A 15,155-nucleotide genomic window follows, 5' to 3' on the forward strand; every position below is an offset into this window, starting at 1 on the left:
GGTGGAGGCCAACCTTTCCAAATTTCCAGCCTTGAGCGCCCAGAGGTCCATGGCAGTGAACCCGGGTATCTATGAGGTCACAGGATGAGCCCGCCATCTTCCTGGAGAGTCAATTTTCTTCAGTGGAGGTAATTTAAAGCACTATTTTTAGATGTACACAAAAACGGAAACATCGTGGAGCAGAATGCACAATCTGTAATTTTGAAACAAAACCCAAGACTTTGAAGAAATTTCACACTTGTGTCAGCTGCTTTGGGCTGGCCGCCTGGGCTACCAGGTCAGCTTGTTCATTCTTGCATGATCAGGCATGCTGGGGGGAGTTGAGAAAGTGCTGGAGGAGAGGTCCCAGGACGCACAGTATCAGAGGCACTGGCCCTGGGTCTCCACACAGCTGCAGGGCTAGCCTGAGAGGAGATGGGCTCAAGGACTTCACAGACAGCCGCCCTGGTGGGCCCTGGCTGTGCACTCCCCCACGCTCCTGCCCCGCACCTGCTCAGCCCCCTGGATGTGCGGGAGCCAAAGCCCAGGCAGAGTGAGGGATCCTCGGGGCCCCAGCAGGACATGCCAGTGCAGAAGTGCAAGAAACAGTACCGACTCCTCCCGACAGCTTTGCGTGGGGCTTGGGAACATGGGCAGGGTGACCCCTGAAACATTTAACCCTAGAAGCTCAAGGGATCAACCAATCAGAACAGACTCCAGCCTTATGCCTGAGCAGGGTCCTGGACCAGGGTCAGCCCTCAAGGTGCTGGATCATGGGGGGATTTGGGGATCCCAGGTAAGAAGCCAGGGCAACTGGGGCAGTGGGGAGCCCTCAGGGGGCACTGGGACAGCAGCTCTATATCAACTGGTAGGGACATGTTTTGATGTCCTAACAACCTGGACAGCTGTCCTGGCTGCAAACGAGCCTTGTCTGGTCCAGCAAGATTAAGACTCAAATCCAGCCCATGTTTACTGAGCATCTGTTATGTGCCACAGACTGTGCTGGGAGCCTTCGTGTGTATTACCTAGTTTCATGTTGACGAGAGCACACAAATCCACAACACATATTAAGATTATAGAGGATTAATATGAAAACAGAAGAGAAGTCAGTCAGGGAACCTGACAGGTAGAATCCCATCCTCACCCCTCCAGGTCCCCCACTCAGCAAGGGGCTGGATATTTTCTCAAAGGCAGATGGTGTGACAGCCAAGCCATCTGTTCCTGGCTTCTCCTTTGCCCTTCTCTGTTCTGGCTCATCAGTTCTCCAAATTTAGTTTTCTTTAGAATCACTCCACACGGTTGTACCTGCAAAACCATGTGTATACATGTTGGGGGGGAAATTAAGGGGCTTTCAAGGGTGGTTTTGTCTGTACTCGATTTTTGCCTTACCAATTTAGAACTTTGCCCTAAAATTGCCTATGGCTCTATGACTAGAATTATCACCATTTTGCAGATGAGAAAGTGAAGCTTGGAGATGTCATCCATCCAAGGTGACACAGATGATGGAGACCAGTGTCAAGCCAGGGGTGTCTGACCCCATGACCTTGTGCCTAGCCATCTCAGTATTGCCTGGTCTTTGAGTTCCATCATTTGCTGAGATATTCAGACAAACCTGGCGGCCCCGGCGCAGACCTGCTAGAGCACTGCATCTTTAACCTGGTGCTTGTGTGTACGTATCACTGCTCAGCTGAGGTTCCCAGGCCCCCTAACCCCAGGTGGGTGCCCATGGCAGACTACGTTCTGCCAGCTGCACTTACCTAAACGACAAGCCCAGGTATAGCCACCACTCAGCCACACGCAGCGACTCTGCTTTCCTGCTCTGAGACAGAGACTGTTCTGGCTTTTGCTTTTAACTGACCTGAACCATTTCTCCTCCTGGAACCTCATTCCCAGAGTACGCACTCTGTTCTGGCTTCCCTGTTTGCAGTCATCCACTCAGAGTTCCCTCTCACGTTCTCCTCCGCAGGATCAGCAGGCAGCCCAGCGCTGAGCTGCCTTGTTTCTGGCAGTTCAGTGTTGCGTATTGGAGAGAACAAGCCGGCGGTTCTTCTCTAAAAGCGCTGGCTTTGGTTGAGGTGGCGTGGCAGATGGACTTCCTAAGTACGGCCACAGCAATATCTCCCATCCACGTGTTCTTACAGTGTGACCCTGACACCACTGCCATCAAGTGGTGAAGCCTATGACCAGGGCAGACCTTGGTGACTGCTTCAACTAGTAGAAGATGGTAGAAGATGCTGTGTGACGTCCAGGGCTAGATCTGAATGATGCCGTGCACTTCTGCCTCCATCTCTCGGGATACTTATTCTTGGAATCCAGCTACCGTGTTGTGGGGAAGCCCAATCTAACACATGCAGAAAGACCTCAAAGTTCTAGCCAACAGCCAGTGTTGGCCACCAAATCTGTGAGTGAAGACGCCTCTGATGATTCCCACCTCTGCCTTCAAGTCTTCCAGCCGAGGCCTCAGGCGTCATAGAGCAGAGCCCACTGTCTCCGCTGTGCCCTGTCCAAATGTCTAACCTGCAGAATTCATGATCATACTTAGCTGGCTGTCTGATGCACCCAGTTTGGGGTTGGTCTGTAACATAGCAATACTAACTAAATCAGGTGGACAGTGAAAGAAGAAACAAAGAAAAGAATTCATTTGCCCCAGGCTGCTAAGGGGTAAGAGGAGGCAGGAGAGAGGAGCTGGAAGCCAATCCCTGCACCCTGGGGCACCCCAAGAGATGCCGAGGCCTCCAAGGGGAATGACTTCATGGTAGACTGAGAGAGGATGGACCCCAAGCTGGGGCTGCCAACCTGGGTAGGAACTCCTGAGCCTGGGTAGCACAGGAGCATGGGACCTCCTCCCTCCATGGACCAGGTGCACTTGGGCCTGTGATAACCCCCAGAGGCCCTGTCCCCATTTGGGGGGCTGCAGAAACCTCTGTTCTTTGTGATCCAAGGTGGGGAACATTCAATCATGGGGAAGCCCAGGAGGAGGAGGAACTCAGAAGAAACTTTGGAAGGAAACTTGAAATGGGTGATTTCTTGCACACCTGAGCTTGTGTAGTAAAAGCCTGCCCAGGGCCATGGGCTCTGTTTTGTCCAAAGGAAATTACGTTAGAATGTTCTGCCCCAAACCAACCTGACCTCATGGTCTGTGATACTTGACCCTGACCCAAAAAGAGACCTTTGTCCTGTTTACTCTGTAGCCTTGGGGCTTAGTGACAGGCACTCAGAGATGCTGCCCATCAGAGCGGAGGGCTTTTTAAAATTTATTTATTTTTATTTATTTATTATTTTTGGCTGCATTGAGTCTTTTCTCTAGTTGCGTTGCTTCGTGCAGGCTTTCTCTAGTTGCAGAGAGTGGGGGCTGCTCTTTGTTGTGGTGCGCGGGCTTCTCATTGCCATGGCTTCTTTTGTTGCAGAGCACAGGCTCTACAGCACGGGGGCTTCAGTAGATGTGGCGCGTGAGCTCAGTAGTTGTGGCTCGCGGGGTCTGGAGCGCAGGTTCAGTAGTTGTGGCGCATAGGCTTAGTTGCTCCGTGGCATGTGAGATCTTCCCGGACCAGGGCTTGAACCCGTGTCCGCTGCATTGGCAGGTGGATTCTTAACCACCGCACCACCATGGAAGCCGGAGCGGAGGGCTACTGAGGAGAGCCACCAGCTCCCCCAGGCTCCCTTCACGCAGAGGCTGGCACAGCACTGAGGGAGAGGGAGGCAGGACCAGAGACTGACGTCTTGTCCTGGCAGTTCTTACCATGGCCACCAGATGGCAGGCCAGGGCCACAAGGGACTGGTGGGACTGGCCATCCTAGGGGTGACCCGGGACTGGGAAGCCCAGTTTCCTCCAGGGGCTCTGGTGTCACCATGGCTGGGAGGAGGGGCAGCAGGGTCAACTGCAGCTGTGGAGGCCAAGGCTGTTACCCTGATCTGAATTAACCAAAGGGCTATCCCGTGTTCCAGGGCGCCGCCCCCACCCATCCTTTTGGCCGCATACATCATCCCATTTAATCTGCAGCACTGAGGTTTCTGGACTGGCCTTAGGATTCCACACTCCCAGGCCTTCGCTCCACTTTCCTGGGCTGCTTTAATGCCACGGCTTATCTTGGGGCTGAGGTCTAAGGTGGGAGCTGGGTAGGGTCTGTAGCATCTAAGCCTCAAAGTTTCTTCATTTGTAAAATGGGGAGGCTCTTGCCCACCTGCAAGGTCAGTGGGAGGACCGGAGTGTCTTCACCCGCACAGTGTCACTCAGCTCTCACGGTAACCCCAAGCTGCAGGAACGGCCCATACTCTCATCCCCATTTTACAGAGGAGGAAACTGATCCCCATGGATGAGAAGCAACTCACCTCCCATCACTCAGCAGAGCCCGGGTTTCGACCTGGATCTCTCCCCTACCCCACACTCCCATGCTGCCCTCCTCCCCTGTCCCTTCAGTGGACTGCTTGGTTCTTTCTCTTCTGCTCTGTTCAGAGGGACATCTCTGGTGCCCTGTGACCCAGAAGATCCAGGTCTTCTGGGAACCTGCAGTCAACACCTTAACCTGGTGCTTTGCTGGGCATAGTGGCCCTTGGGCCTGCCCAGAAAACTATGATGACCTGGGTCCTGTGCAGCCCAAGCTGGCTTGAGGGCCCAGTAGAAAAAGTCTAGGAAATGGAATTAGACAATCTGGAGCACTTTTTCACCAAGCCTCCATTTTTCAGCTATAGGATGTAAGTCAACGTACAGGACTGTTGTAAAACTGGAAGGATAGCTATATTTGAAAGCGCTTGGTGACAACAGCAGTAACTCTCACTGCATCCTTACTGTGTGCCCGACTCCAAGCTAAGCCCCTTTCCTACATGGTCTCACTTAGTCCTCACCAAAACCCTGTGAGGCTGATATTATTGTTTATATTGTATTTTTATTGAAATACAACTTATATAAAGGGCACAGCCTTGCGTGTACAGCTCTATGACTTTTTACAACTGTGTAACAACCACCATTATAGAGATCATTTCTAGCACCCTTGAAGGCCCCTTCAAGCCCCTCAGTCAATGCATCACCAAAGGTAACACTATAAAGTTGGGGGGTTTTATACCCATTTTATAGATGAGTAAACAGGGAGGGTCTGTGTATAGCTGCTATGGGTTGGGACCAAGATTAGTCAGCCTCTCACCAACGTGCATGGTGATCCATATGGGCTACAAAGCAGTTACTTCTTCTTTCTCTTCTCACCCCTTCTCTCGGTTTTCTCCTCTTCCTCTGGCTCAAACGTTTCCTCTTCCACCACTTCCCCGCACAGCCTCTTCTTAAGGGCCACCTGTTGTCATTTCACAGCTTTACCACCAGATGGAGCCAAAGGACCAACTGCAGAATCAAGGCTGGCCTCTAAGGGCCTGGAGGCGTTGGGCCTGGACAGTCAGGGTTTTGGGGCAGGGGTGGGGAGCAGGGCCCTGCCCAGCAGACATAGCGGAGATGACCCTAACCCAGGCCCCAGTCCATTGACACCCAGACAGACAAGAGGATAGAAATGCAGGCTGGGGCTCAGACAGAGATGAACGCTGGGCTGGGAGTGAAGAAACCGAGGTTGTAGTGTTACCCCTGTCATACACTCTCTGAGTCACCTGCCTGCCTTGACCTCAGGGGGTGGTCTTTTCCTTCTACAAGGTAAATTCTTGTTTTTTTGTATTTGTTATTCCCTGCACCTGGCATGCTCTCCCCTCCACATTCTGCCCATCCAATCAGCCGGCCTAAGAAGTCTAGCTGAATTACCGCTACCACCAGGAAGGCTTCCCTGACTGCGTCTTCATTGAATTGGTTATCTTGGCTGTCCCCTGTGCAATGGCTCATTGAGAGGGAGACTTACCGCAAAGCTCTTCGTGGTCTTCTATCCTTCTTCCTGGGAGTGGCTGGATCGTGGAGGGCAGGTGATGTGCCTGGGTCCCTGCTGGGGTGCTTTGCCTGTGCCAGACAAGGGGGAATGCTGAGAAGCTGAGCTTGTGTCTTCCCTCATCTGTGTCCTGCTAGCATCTGCCATCTCCTGTCCCTGGAAAGTCAACCTCGCAGAAGGCAGGTGAGGAAGAGCCCTCAGGGCTCATTACTCACACAATGGCCCAGGTCACCCAGCACCTTGGCAACAAGACCTTGGCTCTGCCCTGCCTTGAGCCCCCAGCTAGGGCTCCCCAGAAGGCCTTACAGGATCCTCCCAGATCTAAAAACCCGTCTTCACTACCCCGCTCCTCCCCTACCTGGAAGCTCCTCTCCAGTTCCTTCCTCGGATGGAGCAGACTCAGTAGGGACTTCTCTCCCCCAGCAAGAATCTGTGGGGCAGTGGAGAAAGGGATCTGGAGGGCTGCCTTCCCAGGCTGAAGTCATGTGGGGCCCCCACCCAAGCCCTAGCGAATGCCCGCTTGTACCCCTGCTGGAAGACACTAGAGCTGTTGAGAACCCAGCATTTGGAGTCAGACCATCTCGGGTTCAAAGTCCTTCTCTATCATTTATCATGTGCATGACCTTGGCCAAATTCTTAAACTTCGGAAGTATCTTAATCTGAGAAATGGGAATACGAACAGTTCCTACCTCACGCAGGTGTGCACATTCAGCGAGGGAACACGCACAAAACTCACAGTGCAGGCCTGGCACTGTGAGTATTGGATTAAAGGTGGTTCTGTCACGGTTGTAAGTTGTGGGGGGAACTCAGTCTCAGTGAGAGGGCTTGGTCCGTACAGAGATGGACTGCCTGCTGGAGGGTGGATGCTGATTGGCTGATGGATATGCAAATGAATATGACGTCACCCCACACAGACCTATGGAGGAGAGGGCTGCTGCTCAGGGCCATCTCACCAGCCAATCGGCAGCAGCATGTGTTGAGCACCTGCGGTGGGGGGGGCGGGGGCGGGGAGTTGGGGGTTGGGGGTGTGGTCTGTCTTGGAAGGGGGGGGAGAAAAGGGGAGGCAGACGGGGGGGGGGGCGGGCACTGATTGAGAGCTCTGGGCTACCAGTCTGGACACCTGCGCTCCAAGCCGGAGCGCAAAGATGAAGAGCTGTTTGGACAGACTGTGAAAAGACAGGCACGAGTTTCTTCCTCTGTGACATGGGCATGGCCTCTCTGCCTATTTCCCTCATGGAATGGGTGTGAGGACCAGGTAAGCTCATGGATAGGATAGGGTTCTGAAAGGTACCCTGAACATGCAAGGCACAAAACTCAGTCCCCTGGATCCTAGGAGCGAGTGGCCAATCTGCACAGCTAAGGGTTTGCTCCTTTAATCACTCAAACTTTCAAATTTCATTTTCGCCTTTGGATGAAAATGTTTTTACATATATAATCTATTTCCTTACGTTATTAAATAGAGTATCCTTTAATGTAAGTTGTATTGTTGCTTTTGAAATCTACCAAATGATGCCACTTTATTGTGCTTTTTAGAAAAGCACATTGGTCTCTTAATGTTGGCTATCATTCTTCCCTGCTCTCAGTGTACCTGCCTCTTAACAGTTCTTCTCCCATCCTGGAGAACTTTCTCCTTCTAATCTGCTGTGGATTTGGGACTCAGAGCCTTAACTCTGTTGGAATTGTATGTAAAGTAAGAGTAAGTGGGCCCTGAGCAAGAAGGACTTGTGAGCAAAGCGCATGAGCTTGAAGGTGAGCTGTCTTCGGCTGCTGCTTCCTCACTCCTGGTCTTGGTTATGAACCAGGAGACGGGGGGCCAGAGCCTGTGGTCTTAATCATGAATCGTCCTCCTCAAGGGCTCTTGTGGTCATACCATCCACTCCATTGCCCCACCGCAGTCCCCCCTTGCAGAACAACTGGTGTTCTGCAGCAGCTCCCTGGCTGGACATCCCACCTTCCAGTGGTCCCCGTCCGGTCCACCCCCGCGTGCACTGCCAGCCATTTTCCAGAGGACAAATCTGATCATCTGCCTTCAATACTTGAAACCTTTTGCTGTCTCCACAGAGTTTCGGAATAAAGCCCAACTCCCTAGTTTAGTACAATGCTCCCCAGGGTCCCGCCTTTGGGGACCCCTCTAACCTCTTCTTCCAACACCTCCCTGCTCCCACCCTCTTTGCTGTAGCCACAGGAACCAATATGGGATGCTATGTTTCTGTGGCTTCACATGGGCTATTCTCTCTTCTGCTTCCTCACTTCTCCTCAACTAGGAAAATTCAGCCCAGCTGTCACCTCCTCCAGGAATTCTCCACCGCCTCCTTCTAGGCTCATCCAAATGCTTCCCTGCTACTACCTTACAGACTGTGGTAGTGGTTTAAGTCGCAGATTCTAGAGCCTGACCACCTGGGTGCAAATCCCAGCTCTGCCTCTTCATCGCCATGTGACCTTGGGCAAGTCCCCTGTACAATGGAACTGAGAACGGTAGTTAGCTCATTTACATCATCCTGTGTCATAGGGCCATGCCCGGCACATCATTAGTGAGGCTGTTTGCAATCATTTTGTTTATCTGTCCTGTAATCGCTGGTTCCCAGTCTCCCCCACTAGCCCCAAGCTTTTCAAGGGCAAGTACCATCTTTATTCATCTGCAGTCTTCCTCCTCGGTATCTGGTGCAGAACCAGGCACACAGCAGCTTGCTCAGTAACAGCCAAATGCATGAATGGAAGTCAAGTGCAACATTGGCTGGGAGGGTCCTTTTGCAGCACAAGTGAACGCCCAGCACTGTGTGAATGGGTTTTCCCCGATGTAAGTCTTCTCCCTGGAACCAGATGGTAGGCTCCCAGGGATGTGGGAGCAAAAGTGTCCCTTCCACTGGCCATGGTGCCAGTCATTGTGCCTGGCACACTGAGGCCTGGGTGGGTACCCGGAAGGCAGATCTGGGGTACTGTCCATGGTGCTGAAGAGAACTGCCAAGTGACTAATCCTCTGTCTGAGGTGGATGTTGAGAAGTGCAGGGATTTGCTTCAGGGAAGCCAGGAATGGATTTTTCATTCCCAGATCTCAGCCAGCACATTTTACTCTGACATTTCCCTGGCACCTTTGCAAATGACGTGATGTTGCCTGTGTAGCTCTTTCCCCTGCTTTCAGGATTCCTTGGAGAACTGTCATATCCGCCCCTTCCCCATCCCCTGCCACCATCGCAGGCACCTCCAAAATTGGATGTATCACCCAGATACCTGGACTAATAAAGAGACTGGAACACAAGCTGTGGCCCCACTTGCCAGCCAGCCAGCTCCATACTTTCTGCAAACTGCTTGTCTCATCTACAGGTGGTCCCAAGCCCTGGCAACCTCCTGATAGTCCTGTCCTCAGCAGCAGACAAAGCAGGTAAACACTGGTCAAAAAATGGGGGTGAAAATAAATTCAAATCTCATGCACACAGTGGAGTAAAATATTACAAACTTTTGGACAGACGCCCGAGTGAGAATCCCACCACCCTTGTGGGACCTTGTGTGATTTCTCTCGTCCGTGAGCCTCAGTTTCCTCAGCTGTTAAACGGGAATAATAACACCTTCTTCAAGGGTTATTGTGAGGACAAAATTAGACAATACAGGTAAAAGGGCTGACAGTTGTCCCTGGCACATAATAAATGCTCACTAAGTAATAGCTATTATCTCTCAGACTTTCCTTTGATAAAGAAGCTTTAGAATTTCAGAGCTGGAGTGGATTCTAGTCCAACCTATTCAGTTTACATATAAGGAAACTGAGGCTCAGCTAGGTGAAGGGAGTTGTTTAAGACCACATAGTCAGGAAGGGAGAGGACTCAGGATAGAGGGTGGTCTTTAAATTGGTGAGCTGTTGATGTGTTATAACACCAGGATGCCATAATCAGAGGTATGGGGGTTGCCCACAGGATGGAGATCAGGTGTTTTTATTTAGATGCAGGAAATCTCCTTGATGTAAACCTTAAAACGAAATCCCCTTGCCCCACCTTCATCCCATTTACCCCTCAAGCACACTGCCAGATTTGTATCATCGTTATCCCCACTTTCCAGATGAGAAAACTGAGGCTTGGAGGGCAGAGGAGACCAGAGCAAGGTCACGGAGCTGCTTCCCTGCCAGGGTTGGCCATGAAGATCAGACAGGAGTTCCTGAAGCGGGCCTGGCAGAGGATGTGCTTTTTTCCCTCCTGAAGGAACCAGTCCTCACATTTCAGAGTGGGAAGAAGCATCGCTGGAATCCAGTGCCTCTGTGATGCTGCAGGCTTAGAGCACAGTCTCCTCGGAAGATGACGGAAAAGATGCTGAAAATCAAAGCCAGTGAAGTGGCTGCCTGGGAGGTGACAGGGAGCTGCTTAGCAAGCGGGGTGAGAGGATGGGGCACATGGGAGGCATTAGGGACATCTGAGGATGCCATTTGGTCCCAGAGCATGTGGCCAGGCCTGGCCAGAATCATGAAAACCCACTGGGCTCCATCCAGGGAACCTGGGCTCAAATCCCAGCCCTAGTGCTTAGAGATCTGGGACCTGAGACTGAGTCACCATCATCTGAGGACCTCAGTTTCCAGGTTTGAAAAATGGGAATAACAAGTCCTACTGAGAGTGTTAAGACAAGTGAATGAGATGACTCACATGAAGCGTGCAGCACAGTGCCTGGCACAGCGTAGGTTCTCAGTCAATGCCAATTCCCTTCTCGTCCTTCCAGCATGACCTGTATTTATTCTTTGAGTACTTATTGAGCACTTACTGTATGCCAGGTCCTATTCCAAGTCCTGGTGATATAGCAGTTAACATGGCAGGTCTTTCTCTCATGAGTTTATATTTTGCTGGAGAAAGTCAGAAAAAAGAAGCAAATAATGAACAAGAAAATTTTAGAGGTCAGTAAGTGCTATAAAATCTTTAAACTTTGTTGTGCTAGGGAGTGAAAGGTGGCAATATAAGGTAGGGGAATTGGGCTGGACCTTTCTGAGGAGATGACAATGAGCAGGGGCTTGAATAAAGATCTGGAGGGAAGAGCATTCCAGACAGAGGGAACAGCACGTGCAAAGGTCCTGAGGTGGATGCAAGCTTGGTGCCCTAGAAAGGAGGCCAGCGCGGCCGGGGTGTAGGCAGTAAGGGGGGTGGGGGTCACAGGAGATGAGGTGGGAGGGGTGGGCAGGGCCTGATTAGGTAAGGCTCGTGAGCTCTGGTGAAGCACTTACTTGTTTTACCTTCTCCAGTCTTGATGGGCCTTCAGCTCTTGGTGACTTTTCTATTTTCCAGAGTCTCCTATTACTCTGTAAAGTCAGTTCACTAGGCAGGGCCTTTAACCCCAGCAGTGAACCTTAAAATGTCAGGACAGGATGGGTCCTTGGAGATGCTCTATAAGTCCAAAACTCTCATTGTTCAAAGAGATCAACTGAGACCCAGAGGCAGAAAGTGACTTGCCCAAGGTCGTATCACAAGTTAGAGACTCTATCAATTAGGATTATGTATATCTGTAAGTGACAGAAAGGCCCCCAAATCAATGGCTTAAATACGTTTATCTCTCTGTCCAGTAAACTAAGAGAGGTAAGCATACAGGGTTGGCGTGGTACAGCAGCTCCACGATCATCGGGGACCCAGGTACCTGCTAATTTGCTCTGCCGTCCTCAACATACAACTTTCACCTCATGACCCAAAATGGCTGCCCCATCTACAGTCATAATGTCTGCATTCCAGAGCAGAAAAGCAGAGGGTTGAAAAAGAACATGCCCTTCCCAAAAAGGATGTGGCCCAGGTGTTGCACTTATATTATGGCCAGAACTTAGTCATGCGGCCAAAGCTAACTGCAAAGCAGCCTGATAACTGTGGTCTTTACTCAGGACAGCCATGTGCCCAGCCCAAAATTAGGGGTGGTAATTCATCAGGATGAAGGGGAGAACAGATAATGAGGGACAGCTGGTCATCTCTGCCACAATGACAAAGACTGAAACACACATGTCCTGACGCCCTCGTGCTCTCTGCACTACTCCTCCCCTGCCTGCCCCCTCCCCCATTATGAGCAAATAGCAGCCCAATGTAGGGGACCCCCTGGGGAGAGGGACCTGGAGGATGTAGAGGGGAGGGGAGGGGCACCAAGAGGGAGGAGCCATGACAGAGGGAGGCCCAGCTGCTGGGCCCTCCCCCACTGGGCTGACAGCTGGCCCTGCGGCCCAGGATGGGGAGACGTTGCTGTCACCTCCTTTGGGGGAAGTGGCTGATGACACAGCTCCTGACAGCTCCCCATTGTTCCCAGTGGACGACATGGTAAGTTGATAGGATCCCACTGGGGCAGCAGGTGGAGGGGAGGGGGTCGTTAGGCAGCTGGTAAGGCCAGCCTGCCCAGCCCCACACCCAGGGTCCCCCAGCCCTCCCCCTTGCCTGGGTTGGTGGCTGGACTGGGTGGCCTAGGGGCCTTGCCTGAGACTCTTCTTGGGACGCTGAGCACCGAGTGCCTTCTGCTCAGTTTCCTCCCCTCCCTCCCTCCCCCCTCCTCCCCCCTCCTCCCCCCCTCTTCCCCCCTCCTCCCTCCCCTTCTTCCCTGCTCTCTCCCTCCCCCCTCCTCCCCCCCTTCTTCACCCCTCCTCCCTCCCCTTCTTCCCTGCTCTCTCCCTCCCCCCTACTCCCTCCCCTTCTTCCCTGCTCTCTCCCTCCCCCTCCTCCTTCCCCTTCTTCCCTGCTCTCTCCCTCCCCCCTCCTCCCTCCCCTTCTTCCCTGCTCTCTCCCTGCCCCCCTCCTCTCTCTGTCATTTACTCCTCTTCCCCAGCATCTTTTCTTCCTCCCCTTCATTCCTCTCTCCCTCCCCTTCATTCCTCTCTCCCTCCCTTCCTCCCACATTTTTTTTCTTCCTGCCTTTTTTCTTTCTTCCTCGTCAGGACTCCTCCCCTCTCCTGGCCTCCTGGCCTCCCCCACCTTCGCACTGCCCACACCCTGCTCTCCGAGGGTTCTCCTTGCCACTGGGCACAGGACGGGATCAGAGGACACTGAAGAGCAGCCTGGGTGGAAGGTCACATCCGCTCTGGGCTCTCCGGGAGCTTCCAGTTTCCTGTCCAGCATCAGGGGTCAGGAGAGAGAGTGGTGACCTTCCACAGATGGGAACAAGGGACTCAAGTTCACTGAGCTCCAACTACATGCTAGCCACTTGCACAGCACTTTATCCTCACCACAGTCCATTCAGACTTGTTACTGTTATTCCCATTTTATAGATGAGAAAACTGAGGCTCACCAAGGCAGAGTTGTTAGAAGCCAGACAGTAAACTTCTGGGAGCCAGAATATGGTGGATCAGAGCCTTGCTGTTGGTCCCCTGCCAGTCCCAGCCCTGGTCCAACTCTCAGTCCCCACACCTGTTTGGCAGCCCAGTCCCTCAGCCTTCATAGAGGTTGAAAGACAAGGAGAGGAACACAGTAGGTGCTCAGTGAGGAGGGTCCAGGTCTTTGTAGCCAGCCTCTCGGCTGTCAGGGCTGCTCAGCCTCAAACTCTTTAAATAGCCTCCCCCATCTCACCCCCAACAATCATCCCATCATATACACAGAACCACACCCGCACACATGAAACATCCAGAACAAACATGACCTCCCACTCAGGCTGCCTGTGTAGGTTGGAGGGCTTTTACTTATTGGTAGTGATAGTGATGGAGGTGGTGATGGAGGTGGTGATGGTGGTGGTGATGGTGGTGGTGACAGAGGTGGTGATGGTGGTGGTGATGGAAATGGTCATGATAGTGGTGATGGTGGTGGTGATGGAGGTGGTGACGATAGTGGTGATGGTGGTGGTGATGATAGTGGTGATGGTGGTGATGATGGTGATGGAGGTGGTGATGGAGGTGGTGATGGTGGTGATGGAGGTGGTGATGATAGTGGTGATGATGGTGATGGAGGTGGTGATGATAGCGGTGATGATGGTGGTGATGGTGGTGGTGATGGAGATGGAGGTGGTGATGGTGGTTCTTGTGATCGCGATGGTGATAAACATCTTGTTTAGCCATACATAAATATATAATATACATATACCTACATACTACAAAGAAAAGCAAGGATATGATTAACACTAATTAATGAGAAACTGTGCTGACAAATGGATGACATTTCCAAAGAACCGTAAGCTGTGCTGAGCATAAGACATGACTGGGCCACTCTGCAAGCCCACGAGTGACATGGCACCCTCCTCTACACGGCCTTTCGGAGCCAGTGCAGCTCCCTCACCAGGACAACCCCAGCCCTGCTTTCACCCTCCAGCCTCCTAGATCAAGGTGATCAGGTGCCGAGTTCTGGAAAGTACTCAGTCCAGACTGGACCTGCTTCCACAGCCCTCCTTTGGGATCATCCATTTCCAAACCCCCCTCACCAAGAAACCCCAGGGCTCTCCCTGGGCTGTGTTCCCTTGCAGCTACGGGCTTAAGAAACCTAACATTTTCCTACCACAGTGTGTTCCTGAGTCTTTGGCTGGTTGGCTTCAAGAGCACAGCATTCAGCCCAGTGGTAACTGGGGCAAACGGGGTCGGGGGGTGCGGTGAGCAGAGGGGCAGGGCGCACGGGGAGCTCAGAAGGCACTGGCAGTGTTTCTTAGGTTAGTGGTGAATATTAGGACTCCATTTGTTTGTTTGTTATTTTATAAGTAAGCATATTATTCTTTTTTTTTTTTTTTTTTTTTTTTTTTTGCGGTACGCGGGCTTCTCGCTGCTGTGGCCTCTCCTGTTGCGGAGCACAGGCTCCGGACGCGCAGGCTCAGCGGCCATGGCTCACGGGCCCAGCAGCTCCGCGGCACATGGGATTCCCCCGGACCGGGGCACGAACCCGTGTCCCCTGCATCGGCGGGCGGACTCTCAACCACTGCGCCACCAGGGAAGCCCCATATTATTGTTTAAAACATGCAATATGTTAGCCCTAGCACGCGCCTGCCCAGCGCCCTGGAGTGCACCCTGGGGTCCCCTCCCCTCCGCAGGCGCTGAGGGTGACGCGGGCACCAGAGCACAAGGACCCGAGTGGAGAGGAGAGTAGTGGGGATGGGTGCCGCAGAGGCGGTGGGAACATAATATTCTTTTAAAAAATGCATATGTTATATAAATTATCTTACATGTATATAATGTTTCACAATAAAAAGTACAAATAAAAATGTTAATATAACAAGAAAACAGAAGTCATATCCCTGCTGAAGGCCCAGGGAATAAATAGACTTATTCAAGGTACCACTTGGCTTGAGACCAGCAGAACATCCTCAAGGCTGGCTCTTAGGGCCTGAGGGCAAGACCCCCCTGGACGGAGGGAGTCTGGGCAAGCGAACTGCCCCCTCCCCATTCAGGACCCTGCCCACCCACTCGCATCCCTGCCCCCCCCC

Source organism: Aethalodelphis obliquidens, unplaced genomic scaffold (assembly GCF_003676395.1).
Source record: "Aethalodelphis obliquidens isolate GAN/ISIS:26980383/991018 unplaced genomic scaffold, ASM367639v1 scaffold14, whole genome shotgun sequence".
Taxonomy (NCBI): domain Eukaryota; kingdom Metazoa; phylum Chordata; class Mammalia; order Artiodactyla; family Delphinidae; genus Aethalodelphis; species Aethalodelphis obliquidens.